Raw genomic sequence first — 14,435 nt, forward strand, 5'->3', positions numbered from 1 at the left:
AAAAAAAAAAAAAATCCACGCTTATTGTAAAACAAGGAAAAAAAGGAATTGCTGGTGAACATAAGAAAAAGACACCAGTAATCACAATCTCAGAGCCCACAGAGAACCAGTTCTGATTCTGATATGTCCCTTTAGACTTCTTTCGGTGTATATTTATGCAAACGTGTTTTCTTCCATGAAGATGGGACTCTGCTATTTATGTTTTGGTAATGTGTGTTTTTACTCAATAGTTTATCATACATCTGTTTTGCATATTAATAAATATACTTCAAATCATTCCTGAAGGTTGTGTGGTGTTTTGTCATACGAATATACCATATTTTAGTTAATCCCAAGAGTATAATGTTGAGTTTTTTTCCATTTTCCACCGTTATTAATGGTCCTGAGATGAGCATCCTTGGACATGTGCTTTTCATATCTTGCCCTTGCAAAGTTGCAATCTGTGCATTATCTTCTCTATCTGCCTTTTTAGTTGAGGAGCATCTGGTAGTTTAGGTCTCAGACTTGGATCTCTGCCGAGTTGTTTATTAACCTGATTTAAGCCGTGAAGTTTGGAACTATCGGCTGATGAGCAGTAGATGAAACCGCTTTCATCTGACTTAGATTTATCAAAGTGTATCTACTCCTGAGGTCATAGAAACCAGATAATGAATCCCTAAGGGAGGCCATATTTTTTTGAATTTGGAATGATTCTAGGGTCTAGACCCATTTGCCACTGCAGTCTCTAAAGTGACTTCCCTGTCCCTCTTTGGCCAGCTCTAATTCAGATTTCCACTTGGAACTCTTCCTCGACCTACTTTTGATGATCTCCTGGGACACATCTAGCATGTCTTTGAGACTCCATTCTCTTAACTGCTCCTTCGAGTCCATGCGGCTAAGCCAGTGGGCACAGGGAACCCTACCTTGGCATTTGGCCCAGGCCCCCAGGGGTGTGAACCAGGCCCCAACTTGATGGAGATGGAGCATCTCACAGCTTGTGAGAGGTTCTCATTTTCACCCTCTGTAATCTCTTTTCCATGTCCTCTAGTTGTTGGGACTAAGGATGTGAGTCCTAGAAAAGAGGAGTCGGAGGAAGAGGCTTTCTTATTTCATCACGAGAGTATCAGAAGCCCCGAAGTCTGGGCCATGTCAGACGCCATTGCCTTAACATCAGAGGGCCAACTCTACAAAACGCCTGTTTGAGACAACTTCTATTGGGAGGGATTTAACTCAGACATTCCTCTAGATCAGCAGTTTTCAAACTTTGGTCCACACATCTTAAATATGGTCTCTAGCTTGAAAAAATTGGGGGCGGAGGGAGAGGAGGGTCCCATTGAGCTTAGAGAGTCACAGGGGCCGTAGTGTTAAAAGCTCTTGGTAATCTGTAATTAAAAAAACCTCTCGATTTTGTTTAATTCTGATTTCTATCTCGTGTTTATCTGCCTATTGAACCCTTTTTTTTTTTTTACAGAAGTTATTAATGCCGCGTATAACTCTGGGGTTCTGAGAGTTTGAGAAATGCTATTGGATCAAGTTAAAACATTAAAAACTTACATTTGACTCTGCTTTCTAAAGGCTCTCAGGGCTTGTATGTGGGTGCTATTTTGTTGGCTTTATTCAGAGGACACTAAAGGTATACAGTGTCGCCTGCAAACATATGTGAAAAGTTTTGATGGAGAGCTAAGTGCTGGAAAAAGCTTTGTTTCCTCTGAAGGCAGATTGTGTATTGCGTCTGTGCACATTATTTAGATAGTCCTAGCCACATAATTAACTGTTGCCCATTTTTGCTTTGGCTACCAGGAAGCTCGACCATAGCAACTATGAAATGCCACATTTGGTATATCGTGGCGCAGTCCATCACCATTCCCTTAGTCTACACTTGTCACTCTAGTTTATGGTTTACCTAGTCCTGATGTCTGCTATTTGATCTTTATACTTATATATCGCTTGTATATATTTTTTGCAAATGATTTCAAAATATTTGTGGAAAGAGGAGATATAGGAAAAAGAGAAATAATGAAACGAAGAAAGGATAATAGAGAAAGAATTGGTAAATATAAGACAGAAGGCAGAGGTCGGGGTGGAGAGTGTGGGCGTGTAGCCTGGCAACCCTCTCTCAAAATCAAACCCCTGGGCTCTCGTCTCCTCTGACTCATGCCGTCCTGGATGCTGGAGGCTTGGGGACGACACGTACCTATGTGAGAACACCTCTTTCCTGTCCACTGCTCACCACGTTTCAGGGAGCACAGACCTGAGATCTGGACCACTGGACCATGTGAAAATGGTCCTCCCAAACATGACCTGTGACCCATTAAATTATGCCACAGGGTGATTAGCCCAAGGTCAGGAGGCTGTCAAACCAGCCCCTCTTTCTCCAAAAATGTCCAGTCCTGACCTTTGCAGAGTCTCGCTGGAGGGAAGACACTTGACTAGAAATAGTAGTGGGTCATGGGTATTTGGGCTTTGAATCGGTGTTGAGAAGGCTGTGTTCGAGCAGACTGGCAGGTCCGACAGACCTGTGTTCAGATCTGAGCTGTGCGTCTTTGAGCAACTAACTTAACTTCTCCGATTCTTAGTTTCCTCACCTACCTAATGGAGATCAAAAGAGTGTCTGTGCCATGAATCTTTTGATTATGAGTCAGAAAACTCATCTCGAGCTAGCCTAGGCCACGAAAAGGGCATTTCTTGGCTCATGTGACTGAGAAGTCCAGAGATGGTTTGGCTTTAGGTAAGGCTTGACCATGTGGCTCTCACAAGAGCTAACATTCGTTGAATGCTTTCATGGATTAGTCATTTAGTCCTCACAACACACCTAGGAGATAGATATTATTTCTACTTTATGGTGAGAAAAGTAAGTCACAGAAAGGTTAAATGGAATTACTTGGCAAGTAAGTGGCAACCAGGATGCAATCCGAGGGTGTCTGGCTCTTGAACAAGCGCTGAGTGAGATTCCTCTTTTGCCCACAAGGCATGAACATGTGCCCTCAGGGGCAAAGAGAAAGCACCAAACACCCGCCTTTCCTACACCCCACACTAGCTCCTCACCGCCACCGTCTGCCTGGAGCCCCAAGACTCATCTCATGAGGTCCTTTACCCCGGTGTTGCCAGTAACCACCAGGACTCCAGATTCCCAGGTCACCCCTCGCCTTGGGCTCGCTAAATCTCCAAAAGGCTCTATCATGCCCTGTTCAATCCCTTTCTCTCACCCCTCCCCGTCTCCGAAAAACTGCCACCGTGCTCTCTCGAGTTCATGGTCAGTTATTGGCAAAAAATCTCCGTATCTCGACTTCTTTTCTGGAAGTTTCTCTCACCCGCGTGCTCTAACAGGAACCTGGCTCCCCTTCAGGTCCCTGCTGTCCCTGCTGTCCTCTCGAGTGGTGGCTGTATTTCCTCCTACGGCCCTTGTACTGCTGGGCCTGGAGCTGGGGCCAGGGTCGGGGTCCTCCTTGCTGGCTATCGCTGCGTACAAACCCTTCTTTCTCCATTCCCTTAGCTTCGAACCTCCTGTCATCAGATTTAACACTCTGCTGCCCCTCATTGTCCCTGTTTCCAGCTGACTTCTGAATCTTTCCTCCTCGCTTCCCAGTGATCTGGGATCCTGGCTCACTGTTGTGTTTTTTCCTGACTCTGATCTAAATTTGTGATGTTTGCAATATATGTGTGGCTGATCCTTCCAAGCCTCAGGCCTCTCAGTTCCTTGATCATCCCTCCTCCAGTGATCTTGACCTCTACCCAACCTCAGCCTCTCACTCTTCTGACCATGTTTTGTTTTTACCAATAAGCCACGATATTGATTTCATGCATCCGATTCTCTACCTAGCCCTGTCTTTCTAGTTCACTCTCTTTAGTATCCAAACTCTGACAGTCCCTGGAACCTCCGGTGCCCCTTTCACTGTTTCATGGCCCCTCATCCCTTAATGTCCTCATGCCACTTTCCCCAACTACAATTCCATGGTCTTTTATTATAATTACTTGACTTCTTGTATAGTATACTTGTGTAATGTTTTATGAACAGAAGCATATTTCTATACTTTCATTTAATAGTCTTGACAACTCCATGAAGTAGAAATCATCATACCCATTATAGAGACAAGTAAGTTGAGATTCAGACAAGTTAAGTTATGATCATAAATTTTAGGACATTTTTATTTGTACCCTTGGTGCCTGGCATACTCCTTGGCATATAATAGTTGCTCTATAAATGATGTCTGAATGTCTCCAAATAGAAAAGGCAAGTCTTAAGTCCAGAACTTACAACTCCAAATCTCACGTCTTTTCTCTATTAAACATTAATTTTAATTATATAAGCATCGCGTGAATATATACCCATCCTGAAATTTAATGCACTACAGGTAAGTCTAACTTCTCCCTGACCACCTTTACCACCCCCTCCATGGCCCTAATTCCATCCCCTCTACAGAGGTAGCCTCTCTGTCAGTTCTGTGTTCTCCTCCAGACCTGCTCTTATGCTTTTGTGTTTTCCTCTGAACCACACCAGACAGCAAGTTCATGGCCACCTCTGGCAATCCTTGAGCGTTAGTGTTTTCTCTGGAAAAGAGTTCCATCTGCTTTCTCTCTCTCTTCTCTCCATCGACCTTGATTTTTCTTCTCTCTTTCATAAAGTAGCATGAGGTCATCTCACTAGCAATCGAGCTGCCCTCCTCTACACAGAGATCTTGAGAAGCTTTATTTCCATCGCAGAGTGAAGTCCAGGTTTGTAGCCTTGCGTCAGCCTTGTCCCTAATCACAGGAAAAATCACTAGGGTTGTTCAGTTGTTCTTAGATCTACTTTTGGTAGGCATCTAGCAATGCCTGCCACATGTGCCAAAACCTACATTCTGCTTATCGGTTTGAATATGTCTGGCTGTAGTGGGTGACAGGGTGAAGTGTGTGCTTAGGTTGTGCAAGTCAAACTCACATGTCCAACTTACTCTTCCAAGAGTCACATTTATGCTTTTGGGACCAAGACAAGGGCCTGAGAAAAAGCGTTATTCTAAGCAAATAATAATAATAATTGCCAATTTTTGTGTGTCAACTACCTGTCGAGTACTGTCCTGGAAGCTTTTTTCCCATTTTCTTCAATTAATTCTTACTACACCTCTTGGTAGCTCAGAGGGGTTATAAAACTTATCAAGATCATAGAGTCTGTAAGTGGCCAAATTAGGAAGTGAACCTAATATCAAAATCTTTCCATGCTCTATGGCTAAACGTACTCTAAGGGCTTTGGAGTCAGGCAAGATTGTAAGATCTAGCAAATAAAAATGCAAGTAAGTGATGAATAATTTTTTAGTATAAGTATTAATTAGTGTTTATGTGAAGTTCACATTCAACTGGCTGTCCTGAATTTTATCTCTCAATCCTACCTTTATAGACAGTTACTAGTGCCATGGAATGAAGAGTATCTAAATTCTGTGCACATATCATTCTTAAAAGTTAGACAAGAAAGGTATGTAAAGTGTCTGGCACCCAATGAGGTTTAACTCCTTGGTGTTGAGCATTGAGACTGTGAGATTATGGTCCTGGCTGGGTGATCTAAGACAAGTTTGCTTCTCTCTCTGCGAGCTGTCAGCATCTGGGTGATGGATCAGATTCCATGAGATGGATGAGATTCCCAAGGAAGTGGGTACAGATGGAGAACCAAAGCCTGAGCCCTGGGATCCTCTCACAGGAATCGATCAGGGAGATAAGGAAGATCAATACAGAAGTGACTAGTGAGATAAGAGAAAAAGATAGCGTTCTGAAAGTTAAATGAAGAGAGGGAGGGATGCTGCTTGTGTTGGATGGGTAAATTAAAAACTAGAGATTCCCCATTGGATTTAGCAATGAAGAGGTCACTGGGAGAATGGTGAAAATGAAAGCTTGATTCAAGCAGGTTTAAAAGAGGAGTGCATACCTAAAATATGGCAAACGTTGGATGTACATTTTGCCACAAAAGAAAAAAATTATAAACAAATATTCTACATTAAGTAATAATATCATCCTAAAGTATTTATAGGAACTGTACTGATAGCTACAGTAGTAAATAGCTAATATTTACTTTGAAATGTTTAAAAATTAGATGGATTGATGGATGAATAGAGTCATGGATAGATAGTTAGATATGTGATAAAGCAAGTATAATAGAATATTGATGGTAGAATCTAGGTAGTGGATATACAGGTGTTCACCATAAACTTCTTTCAACTGTACAGTATTTTTAAAATTTTTGTAATAAAATGTGAGGGGTGAAGTGGGGGGGGGGTGGGGGGAGAATAAGAGAAAAGAAACCAGGACAGAGACTATAGATGACTCTTTCAAAGAATTTTGTTCAAGGAAGAGTAAACAAACAGGATGGCAACTGGCTGGGGAAGTAGAGTCAAGATAAGTTTGTTTTCTTTAAGGTGAAAAAAAATAGATGTTTTTATGCTGCTAGAAATGATCCAGAAGAGAGCAAAAGAATGATATTGTAGGAAAGAGAGGAGAGAATTACCTGCGCCATGTCCTTGACCAGACCGAAAAAGCTACATGTTAATATGGCTGATCAAAAAGACGGAAGGCTCCTGGATCCTTGGAGGCTTCATGGAGCTACTATACCTCTAGTGGATAGTCGATCTCCAGAATTCCTGGTAAATGAGAAAAATAAATCTCTTCTAGCCACTGCAGTCTGGCTTCTGTTACATGGAGCCAAATACAATCCTAACTGGCACAGAATCAGATATACCCGGGTTCAAATTGTAACCCCAACACTTGCTATTTAGTGACTTTGGTGCATTTACCCAAATTCTCTGCAATTTAATGATCATATAACCCCCTCCCCCCAAGGATTATGGTGATGATTAAGTATCAGAATAGAAAGCTCAGAAACAGACTGTATATATGGGAAGTTGACATACGGTAGAAGTGGCTTCACAAGTAAGTGGAGAAAAGACATTATTTAGTAGATGGCATTGGGGAAACCAGCTCACTCTATTAAAAAAGTTGAATCCCTACTTCCTACAATATGAAAAAAAAATTCTCCAATGGACTTGAGACCTATCTACAAAAGATAAAAACTATAAAGCTAATAAAAGAACAGTGTAAGATTGTATCTTGGACACTTAGGCAAGGGTATAGACTGAAACATAAGTTTTAGGAAAAAAAAATAGTGGACTTAGCTACATATAAATTAACATTTTTTTTTACCATAAACAAAGTTAACAGTTGGGTGGATCAGAAGAAGATATATTCCACCTAAACAAATACGGAATTATTATGTAGAATCTGGATTATAGGCCTGCATGGTTCAATATACCACTAGCCACATGTGGTTATTGAACACTTTGTGTCTGACTAGTATGAGTTAAAATATGCTTTTAGTGTAAAATACATATGAGATTTCAAAGACTTAGCATGCACAAGGGAATGTAATATAGCTCAATAATTTTTTATTGATTACATGTTGAAATAATATTATTTTTGCTATATTGGATTAAATAAAATACATTGTCAAAGTTAATTTTACCTCTTTCTCTTACCTTCTTAATGCAGCTGTTAAAAAATTTTTATTACATGTGGGACTCACATTATATTTCTATTAAACAGCGTTATTCTAGACTACACAGGAACTTCTATGTAGCTGCAGGAAAAAAGAGTGGAAACCCAACAGAAAAATGGACAAAAGATACGAACAGGCAATTTATGGAAGGAAAGGGAAACCCGAATGGCTAAAAAATATACGAAGAAACGTTCAGCCTTGCTAATAACCAGACAAATACAAACAAGTACAACGGTGAGAGTGACTAAACACCTATCAAATTAGCAAAAATTAAAAGTTATAGTTTCAAATGGTGACAACATGTGAAAAAAAGGAGGGTGTTCATGCATCGTCTTGGGAATGTATACTGGCAGAGCAGTTCCTGAGCAACTCTAGTGGCATGAACGAAACTATATTTATAGATATGCAAGGCAGTTATTCAGTTTGTGGGTACCAATATGGCTAATGGGCAGTGCTAGTTCTGAGTGGGCAGTGCCTGCCTCTTGATGGTTATTAAATATTTTGAATTTCACACATGTGAATACCCTATGAACCAACTACTCCATTCCTAAGAATGCGCCGCCCCCCTCTCACCATGTCTGTAACATAACCAGAGAAATGCAAATAATTACAAGACTGAATTGACACCCATCAAATGTGTATACGAGATGACCCAGAACTTGTTTGCGGAACCTGGAGGAAGAAGCTGCCTAGGTGTCTACCATTGGGAGACTGTAGGTAAAACATGATCTATTCACTCAGTGAAATATTATATAGAATTCGGAACTAATGATCCAGATTTGCACGTAGCAACAAGGATGGATTTCAAGAAGAAAGTGTTGAGGACACGAGTAAGAACAGAATGAGCTTTATAGTACAATTTCATTTGTGTGAATTTAAAAACATCAATATGATACAGTTTCAAATGTATGTATATATCAAAGTAAATAAATGAAAGGTAAATCAGATGGACTTATAGTAAATAAAATCAATTCGGGTGCTTGCAATGGGGAAGAATAGAGGAGGAAATGGAAAATGAAGGGCAAGGGAAAAGGAAGTAAAATAAAACAAAACAAAGGAGGGTCTTTTACTAGGATTGTCATATTTAGCAAATAAAGATACATGACACTCAGTTAAATTGAATTCCAGATATACAATGAATAATTTTTCATATAAATATGTTTCACATATGTGCAGTTAAATTTCAATGTTAGGTGAAGAGCAAATAACATTTTAGTATAAGTATGAACTGGCTATAATTAGACGTATATCTATAATGTTGATAGTGGTTAAATCAATGGCTAAATTCAAAGTCAACAGGATTTTATCTGGCAATCCTTGACTTAGGATATTGCTAAGTTCTCTTCTTTACCCTGCTGAACTGGCCAGGCAGTCATAAAAGTGACATTCATGGACCCTGGCACAGCCCACACCTTTCCTGTTTTGTCACTGGATATCACAATGCTATCTCCTTGGCAGGAGGGCGGTACGAATCAAGGGTCTCTTTGGCCATTTCTTGCAATAACCACACCTTACACGTGTAACCCTTGTACTGTTTTAAAGGCCTGTCTTTAGGACCCCCCTAGGAACAATGAACCTGTCATTTTTCACTCACATCCTGTAGTGAAGAATACCTGGGAAGCTGAGAGAGCAGGAGAGAGCAGATAATGGATGAAATCATGAGCCGTACTGTCTGTCAAACCTTGGTTCAGATCCCAGCAATGACATTTCTTGGCTCTGTGACCTTAGGCAACTTAATTCCTGAGTCTCAGTGATTTTATATGTAAAATGGGAGGAAAAAACAGGTACCTCACAAGTTTACCGTGAGGATTATAAGAAATAATAGTAAGAAGCATAACGAAACATATGTAAAAGGCTTAGCACAACTATTGGAAATATCTATGTATCATGTACAGAAAAAAATACCTGGAAAGAGATGTGAAATATTGACAATGGTTAAGTGAATGACTAAATGAGACAGATCGTATTAAGTGCTTAGCACATGACAATCACTCAATACATGTTATTTGTTATTTTGTGTTATTTATGGGTGATGGGCTCATGAATGATGAGCCCATGTATTGAGTGATTTTTTCTTTATATTTTTTCTTTATATTCTTTATATTTCTTTATATTCTTTGGTAATTTTTCCATATTTTCTAAAGTGAAAGCATAATTATGTTTGAAGTAACACATATTTGTGGGGCACTTACCATGTCCCGGCTACTATGTTGTTTGCTTGGCATAGATTCTGAACAGAGAAGGTCGTAGTGGGAAGTCCAGGCGAAGATGACAAGATGATATCTTGACCGTTGCTTCCTCCCTCCTGCTCTTTGCGTTGCATGATCTGTAGACTAAATACATTGCATGAAATAAGCAACATAGCCCTCACGGGCTCAGCATCTTCCTTTAGGTTTTCGAGTCACTCTTCACCATCACATACCCTTTTTATTTTTTAAAACTGCTCTCTCAACGTAGAGTACTAGAAAGGGGCACTAAAAATCATCTGGCCCTTCCCATCAACTGTACAGATAGAGCACCACCTTGTGGCTTCTCTCCTCTCCCACCCTATTTTCCATTTCTTTTGCTCTGTTGTTCCTTTGACAATCCATGTCCACTTTTCACCTAGTTGTACCTCTCCTTGGTGAGCCCGAGGTGTGGGAGAAGTTTCTGGTTGGAGCTCTTCCTCTTGATGGCTTGCTATGTGCTCTGTGCCTTCCGGCTGCAGAGAATCCCAGGTGAAGGTATTTGCTACCTCTCCATCACTGTTCTTGTTCTTTAAGAGACAGAATGGATGATTTTAAAATACTCTAGACCAAATAAATGTTAAGTCTCCAAGTTCAAGTCCCCAAGTATGAATAATACCACTGCACTATATTCTGGGATTACTGTATGCTAGGCTTTGTGCTGAGTCTTTTCAATATGATTCCTTGCTGATGCCGAGATACCCAGAAAGGTGTTCGAAGAAAGATACCTTGACAAAAGTTTATTCTTTAGTTTATTCTATTGTATGAACAAATGCTATCAGAACCAATCACCTGAATCCAGTGGTTTTAAAATTTTTCAGATGCAGAAGCACCTTTAATTATAATACTGTTTGTAACATCACAAAACTTATATATATCCACCCCCTCAAAGAACAAGTTCATGCAATTATGCTATCTGTTCAACTCCATTAAAACAAAACAGAGAGTTCTAGATAAAGGATGGCTTTCTTTGAGCTCTCTAATTTTAGGCTGCTCCTCGTTTATTTGTTTATTTATTTTGATCATTCATCAGATAGTAAATAGATACTATATTTTGGGGGGTCTTTTATGGGTCAGACTCTCAGTAGACAAATGGTAGGTTGCAAAAGTCTTGGAAAAACATCTTTATGTGAGAAAAAAATTAAGATTGACAAAAATTCAAGACTTTTTTACATCAAAAGGAGAGCTCTATTGGTGGAATTTCAGCCAGTGTGACATGTCAATATAGGAGATCTATTTGGGAGCAGGAATATTTTCCAAAAACACTCAAACTTATGCAATTGAGGCAGCCCTTTCTTTGTCCAGGCAGAGGCCTTTCCAAGGGGTGGGCTTCAGTGCTAAAGCATTTTTCAAGCTTCATCCTAAGATAAGATGGAGATGAGGATCGTTGGGAACCCCCTGATGGGACTTGACCTCTGTACGACTCTGAAGAAATGAGAAGAGAAGAACAATGGAAAGAGTGTGACATTTGCCCCATAATGGCCATCTGGGTGGTGGAGCAGGTGTTCTCAGGTGTGTCCAGGTTGCCATGTTGACAAGCACATCGGTCTGCACCAACCCTTCTGTTTTCAGAGATACCCTCTTCTCTTCGTGGTGTCTTTTGCTCTGGGGTTTGGCTTCCTCAGCCGACTCTGAATGAGCCTGGGCTCCAGGGAAACCCTCGTTTCTTCTCGATCTCTCAATATCAAGAAACTTCTGTAGGTAGGGAAAGAAAGGCAACAGAGGATCACTGACTTGAGTGTCAAACCAAAGGCCTGCTGTTTCCTAACTAGGTGGCTGTGACAAGTGTCATAACCTCCCCGGCCTCAGTTTCTAAACAGAAAGAGAGAATAATGATAAAAACTTTATTAGAGGGTTGTGTGAGGATTAAATAAAATAATGCATAAGGGTGCTTTAACACAGTGGTGAATGCTCAATTAATAAGTTGGATAGTTATTAATATCCTAAAAATTCAAAATTTGGGATCACCCAATCCTTAGGGAGACTCATGGAGGTGGCATTTACCTGTCTTCCACCGTCCCCTTCCTGTTGGCCCAGAGTAGAGTCTACTTTGCATATTTCTTAGAAGAGAAGTAGCTTTTCCTATGGGGTAAAGTCCCTCACTTCAGGAAGGAATTCAGGGAGGGTGGAACAGACTGGGTGTTGGATTCTGATCTTTGTGGATGACTCACCTGCTTTGACTTGGAAATTGTCTTTTTAAAATGGGAATAATAAAACATTTCCCCCTTTACTGCCATACCTTTGTCTTCCAATTTGTGAGGCTGGCAGAAGCAATGATTAGCCTGTAAACTGTTTTGGTCTCCCTCGGAAAATAACGTATCACAAAAGAGATGAGGATGGCTGCAGTTTACAGAAATGAAAATTTGTTATCAAAGCAACCCTTCCTGATACCTGGAACCAAAGACTTTGTTCTAACTGGACTCAGGCAGGTACAGGAGGACACAGTATGAAGCTCAGTCTTGGAGAACCAGTAGTCCTAGGATTGATTTTGTTAATGAATCCATGTGCTCAGGAACATTTGTCGATATCAGATAGACAGCTGAAGGTTTGAGCTGTATTTCTGGTGGCCTTTCAGAGGTAGGAGAACTAAAGTTGGAATTTAAATTCCGTCAAGTTTAGTGTATTGGTAAACCATTTCCATTTTTAGCTAAGATCCAAAGGGTTATACCCTAGGAGAAAGGGTAAAAAGAAAGTAAACCACTCTAGCACAGATGGTAGCTAGTCTTTGAGTCATCAGGGTGGCTTAGAAAACCTCAATCTTTTGAGTTTGATTAAATTGTCCTAGACAGATAGTACCCTCAGGTGTGTGATAGATGCTAAAAAAAATCCTCTTTGAAAGAACATAACGTCATCTTAAGCCTCAAATTAGTTTAACAAATACATTTAAAAATATAATATCCATTAAGTAATTAAAGATCACTAGGCACACTAAAAGACAAGACACCATGATCAAGAGTCAACAGAAAAAACAGCCAACAGAAACAAACTCATAAGAACTGCTGTTGTCAGAATGATCAGAAATCAACAGTAAAACAATGGCACTTATTATAGTCAAGGAGATACAAACTAAGCTGGAAAATTTGTGAGAAAACAGGAAGTGATTAAAAAATGACATAGCAAATTTGAAAAAGAAACAAATAGAAAAATCTAGAACTGAAAAATATAAGAAAAAAAAACTAAGAATGCAATTCATCAGATTAGACACAGTTAAAGAAAGAATGAATAGCTGACAAGTCAAAAGAAAATCTCCAGAAAAAAAGACAAGGAGTCAAAAAGGTGTGAACTATAGAAGAGAGGTAAAAGACATAGAATGTCTAATTTAGGATTAATTAGAATCCCAGAAGGAAAACCAGAGTGGAGACAAGCTATCGATTGTGTCATAGTTGGCAGTGAACTAATAGGATTTAAGGAACTGAAGGGAGGCCAGTCCCGTTTATTAGATTCCTACTATGTGTCATTTGCTGTGCTAGGAACGTCATATTTATTATCTCATTTTAAAGTGAAGGAAAACACGAGGCATATAGTTCTCTCCTTTCCTCTTAGATCTCCTCACATAAGAACTGTCTGGAGGAAGAAGGAGAAAGAGAAAAGAAGTTTTATAACTTGGGAAGCTCTTGATTTTCAAGCTCCACTGCAAACTCTGAGCTCAAGGGAGAGAGAGATTACTTAGTTAAGCAAGATTCTCTCCTCCTGTATCCCAGGCAATTAATTTTTTTTTTTTTTTGGTAATACAAGTCTGTAAGGTCCTAGGGGCCCAATATTCCTCTTCCTTTAGTCACTAACCTTCCAAGAAATATATATTCCGTACAGTAAAAACCATCCCCTCTGGAAAGGTGAGACAAGAAAAGGGATCAAAATCTCGTGAGACTGATTTAAAGGATTCAAAACTCTGCACACATTTATGTTCAGCCGGCAACCACTTTGAGGAGACAACGTATAACCCACTCATTCAATTTTCACAACACTTTAAAGTTGCATTAGTTAGTATAATAATACTAACTTACCCTAAAATTTCAGGAGTTGAACACAGTCGAATTTTGTTTCCCCTTACTTAACAGTCCAACAAGGACATTCCTGGTCAAGGGGTGGTTTTTCTCCATATGATGACTCAGGGACCCAGTCTTGGGAGTGACACACTTCACTCTGTTCCCATCTCAGTGGCAAAATTTTGTCTTTGGCTGCCTCTGGGTGCAAGAGGGACTGGAAAATGGAACTCGTGGTTGAGAAGCTGTCTTTTAGCAACAACTTCACACTGTGGAAGAGGAAGCATGGATTTTTGATGGGTAGCTAGCCATCTCTTCTGTAAAAATATTATTGTCATTATCAATGTCATCATAATCATCATCATCCCCATTCTTGGATGGGGAAACTGAGTCTCCAGTGCTTAAGTAACTTACCCTAGGTCTGTAGCTAGTAAGTTGTGGAGGCAGAATTTGAACCAAGGTAATCTGGTTGCAAATGCGATGTGCATGCCACTATATCTTCCTAGCTCACAGTGATGAACAGGAGCTAGCCCCCACTGCCACGAAAAAGATGGTGTCAGACATGCCCTCAGAATTTTATTTTCAATAATAAAGCATTTGAAATAAGCTAAGTAAGTGCTTGAAAACGAGTGCTTTCATAGACATTCAAAGTCGGAGCTCGGATGCACATTCTTGGAGGGGCTTTCCCTGCTCCCGTGACCTTCCAACCACCCTGCACCCCCAGGCTCTCTATTT

The 14,435-nt window shown here is 40.1% G+C and overlaps 1 long non-coding RNA gene across 2 annotated transcripts; it reads right to left on the reverse strand.

Moving 5' to 3' along the window:
• Positions 1-4,093: 4,093 nt before the first annotated feature.
• LOC120596232 (uncharacterized) lies at positions 4,094-14,233 on the reverse strand. 2 transcript variants are annotated; one of them, XR_005651117.1, is made up of 7 exons: positions 14,115-14,233; positions 13,722-14,017; positions 11,296-11,412; positions 10,107-10,247; positions 9,685-9,825; positions 6,449-6,581; positions 4,094-4,719 (listed from the first exon to the last, which is right to left on the reverse strand). It is a non-coding gene; the product is annotated as an uncharacterized LOC120596232 (long non-coding RNA). The 2 variants fall into 2 exon arrangements; XR_005651116.1 differs by having other exon boundaries at positions 11,276-11,412.
• Between the last annotated feature and the right edge of the window lie 202 nt (positions 14,234-14,435).

The sequence above is a fragment of the Pteropus medius genome, unplaced genomic scaffold (genome assembly GCF_902729225.1).
Source record: "Pteropus medius unplaced genomic scaffold, Ma_sr-lr_union100, whole genome shotgun sequence".
In the NCBI taxonomy this organism is placed as follows: Eukaryota; Metazoa; Chordata; class Mammalia; order Chiroptera; family Pteropodidae; genus Pteropus; species Pteropus medius.